Here is a 4,755-nt window from a genome sequence, read left to right as displayed (position 1 = left end):
TGTGGGATGCCGCACTGAGTGTGTCTGTATTGGGTAATGGTGTGTGTGTGTGTGTTTGTGTGTGTGTGTGTGTGTGTGTGTGTGTGTGTGTGTGTGTGTGTGTGTGTGTGTGCGAGAGAGAGAGAACTCTGCCCAGCATGGTCTCCAGGCCATTCTGGGACGCTGCAGTAAGACTATTTACCAGATCAAACAGACACTCCTATATAAGGCCCTTTTACTCAGGGCAATTCTCACTGCACTTACAGAGACAGGATTTACTAGGGTTTAAAAGACCTCTTTTAGTTCAGTGTGTGACCAATGATGTTCAGAACGACACACACACAGACACAAGCACACACAGACACACAAACACACGCACACACACACGCGCCAACGCACACACACACACACACACACACATACACACGCACACACACACACACACACACACACACACACACACACACACACACACACACACACACACACACACACACACACACACACACACACACACACACACACACAGCCTAACCTTAACATCATTGTGGGGCCCTTGCTATCTTTGTGGGTTCCCTTCAATGCATATTAACCATAACAATAGCTAAAGGACTCTAAACTGTGCCCAAACCAATACAATCCCTCACCGTAACCTGTCATTGAGGAAGTATTTTTACACCTCTACTTTTATCAGTAACAACAAAACTAGCCCAGCAAAAGGGGTCAAAACATGTTGGGTCCAGGACTTGGGCCCAACATGGAGCGAGGGCCCCAGCATGTGGGTATGCTCCAATAGCAGTGGCATGACACAGATAGATTGGTGTAGTTCACACACACACACATGCACGCACACACAAACCCACACACACACACACACACACAGTTTTAATCTGTAATGACCTGCTTATCAACTGTGTTCATCTAATCAGAACGGAGTGCCTACAAATACAAAACATATTCACACATGCACGCACGCACGCACGCTTGCACGCACGCACACACACACAAACACACTAAGACACTGATAGATATTTTGGTAACACTTTATTTTAGGGATACATCTATTAGCACTAATACATACAATGTTCCTGTATAAGTAACTTGTAAGGCATGTACAAAGCAAAATCAAACATTTGTTAGGCATGTATTCGCAAATGTCTTGTTCATGCACAACAAGGGATTTATTACCAATTTAACCTTAGTAATGACCTAGTAGGCCGTAGCATTTGCTTTGTACATGCCTTACAAGTTACTTATGCAGACATTAACATTGTATGTATTAGTGCTAATAGATGTATCCCTAAAATAAAGTGTTACCGATATTTTATCTGTAGTCTGCTGTAGACATGGCTGAGTAACCTATCAGCAGTCTCTCTGCACAAACAGAATTGGGTGTGAATCTGAGTTGAATTTTAATTGTGTCAATTCTTATAATTTGTCTTTCTATTATTAATATTGTTTTCTTTGTTTGTTGTGTTTTCTAAGGTCATTCAAATCAGTTAAATAGTTTTTGGGTTTAGCTAGAAATGTCAGTGCTCATTCCCTTCTCATCCAATTTTTTTTTTTTTTTTTTTACTATTTCCCTCACTTGGAAAACTGAGGATATTGTTTGTCTGAGACATGGTGTCTATGCCTTTTATGTTGTTTTAGAACAGTCTCTTGTGTTGAAGATCAGAGTCAAGAAAGTGTTTGAAGTATAGACGGTTTCATGGAACGTTTACAGTCAAAACAAAAACAAGGCATGAACATTCTATGGCCCTAACTTAATTTCCGGTACACTTCCGCAAACAATACACTGCATCGGATCAACACAGCTACACAAGCGCGGTATTTCATTTGAGAGTGGCACAGAAAATGAAAAATAAATGTTGTTTTCCATTTTTATGACAGCAATCACCCATAGGGGGCACTACGCGTCCATTTTTGGGGTAGATGTAAAAACTTCACGATCGTATTAATCATATTAATTTAGCCTAACATAGCCTCAATGTAAAGGAAAGCAGTGATGGCACTTTGGCAACATGGGTCGGGTGATGGTGTGCCTAAAAAACATGGCAGCACATAATTATGTAGAACTACAGTTTGTGTTTGTTGTAGGAATTAGGAACTTAGTTGGGCTTGCATCTGCCAGTGCCTACACTGTTACAGGTTAATTTAGTTTAAATGTTGTCGCAACGATTCCTTCAAGTTCTGAAAAGCAGCTGTTACTACTAAACTTCTTGGGACAAGGACGACGAAATACCCAAACTGTCATCAGCTGAAGAAAAGGATAAACGGCCGGATTGTATTTATTTTGGACAATTCAGCAGACGTCTTTGATGTCGAGGTTAATAGCAATGCTAACACATGATATGACTGACTGATTAGCACTGCTGCTACGTCAAAATGTGGATTATATCGACAAAATTACGAGATGTGCCGGGGTCAAGAAAAGTTTTAAGGTAAGGCAAGTTTAATACAGTAGTCAGGGACGTCTGCATGGTTGAACAGGGTTTCGTTTTTTGTTGTGCTGTGTATGCTTTGAGTCAAGTTGCTGGCTTGAACTCACATGTTGTCATTAGCTGGTTGTGACTAGTCACTCGTGTACAGGGTGTTTTTAAGCAAAAGGTAAAATAGCCTACTCTGGTATTTGGTGGAAAAGAGGTTTCGTCTGTCTGTCTGTTTATCTGTCGCTGCCACTGATACACACAGGTGGTCCTTGCAGATTAAATCAAAAGGCAGCCTCACACAGGCACACATGCACGACAGTAACATCCTGGTGCACGCTCGAAAGAGAAAATACTGCAAAGTATGAATGCTATCTTCAAGCGCTTACAAAGTTGGCTATTTTCACGAAAACTTACAAAATGGAAACACAGTCTCGTAATGTCGCCACACCCCAAGGTTTCTAGGCTAGGCCTACTGTAGGCTAGGTTTGTTATGGTCTGTCCAGGAAAGTGAAATAATAAATTCATATTAGCCCATTGAAATAAACACATATCATAAATGGTTCACGCTCGCACGACAATGTGTCCCGTTTTTTTTAAACCACGAAATGTGGCAACCCTAGGTCTGCTTTGGTAAGATGTGCAGACTGGGCATCATGTAGGCCTACACATTAATTATCCGCGTCACGTTTGTCAGCGGATTGGTACCAGAAGTGAAGTTGCACCCTACCGCAGAACTTTTTTTTTTAAAGTATTTTTTTTCCACCAATATTAAAACTGTTTGTAATTATATTGGCTGTGCCGACAGATTACAGCCTACCAAAACATTAGCAGACCGGAAGTTTACTTCGGGCCAGATCATGTCACCAAGCAACAAGCAAACGTTCCATGAAACCGTCTATACCAAGAGTTGTGTTCAATGACTGACATGCAGGTTGTCCAATACTTACATTGGACACAATTATAGAAATCTATATACTGTATGTTACATAACATTACAATTAGCGCTAACACTTTAGAAAGACAGTTGCTAATAACTTAGTAAACACGGGACATAATAAGAGGTGCCATAAGTAAAAGTAAAAATACATTCCTGGTGTAATTATAAGACTGGCACATGATATTACATAGCTGTTACACCATTTACTCCATTGTACCTAATAAGATAGATAAACTGTGTTGTTACTGAAAAACACAAAACAATGAACAGCTTACCCAGCCTGGGTAATTTTCAAACCCTACCCTATCTCAATCTCCCAAACAATATTGCCCGTCTTCTCAATACTGTCCAATCTAATAAAGGCACTAAAGGCCCACAATATACATCAAATGAATTATAGAATAGTTGCAGTGCTTCTAAAATCAAGTATTGTACCCACACTATTAGGATAATATCATGTAAGGCTTGTATTCATTGGAATTAATGAACTTGGAAGAGTGCAACATGCCTTAGTGGGCCATTATCCCTTACATAAACACAGACAATGTGACTACAAACAAACAATGATGCATTGCTGACACAGGGCATGAGAAATTTCAACATGCAGTCCAGGCACCTATTTTTGGATTCAGATAAGATGACAAATCAGAATAAAACAAGCGTGCCTGATACTCCCTGTCAGACTGTATTTCATCACATTTTGTACTTTTGTTTAGTTTTGTATCTTTCAGTTTTACTGCAATTGTGGCAATGTCTTCTCTTCTTGCGGTTTCTGTCTTCTATGCTTCAATAAATCATATTATGGTATGAGCTGGGCTCTTGTGAACTTCTGTCTTGGGGATGCACTATTCTGATACATTGTTCTTACTTACCCACTCAGTTCTGAGATGAATCATCAGAGGTATGGTATCTCGATTGAAGTTGACAGCAGCTGCACTCAGGAATTTTGCATTTCACAGCAAAATGTTTTCTTTCTCTCTGTCTCTCTCTTGCACCCCCCCTTTCTCTCACTCTCACTCTCTCTCTCTCTCTCACACACACACACACACACACACACACACACACACACACACACACACACACACACACACACACACACACACACACACACACGCACACACACACACACACACACACACAGCACAGAGCCAACAACAACAATAGCTGACTTTGAAACGCCCTACAAAGAGACCTAACAATTCTTGACAATTGTTAGGGGAGTTTTGTGCACCACCCTTACTGTTTTGCATTTTTCAGCAGCCTCCATTGTTTCAGCTGGCCAAGGAAAATGCCAGTGAGATACTACTGTCTGCCCTACAGTAGCATAACCTTATTAGGCTACCCTGGAGACTTACAATCGAAGACGTAATCATAGCCAACATCACTAGCAGATTCGTAGTGCCCAGGAAA

This window comes from Engraulis encrasicolus, chromosome 12, assembly GCF_034702125.1.
Source record: "Engraulis encrasicolus isolate BLACKSEA-1 chromosome 12, IST_EnEncr_1.0, whole genome shotgun sequence".
NCBI lineage: Eukaryota > Metazoa > Chordata > Actinopteri > Clupeiformes > Engraulidae > Engraulis > Engraulis encrasicolus.
Note: the sequence above shows the minus strand (reverse complement) of the source record.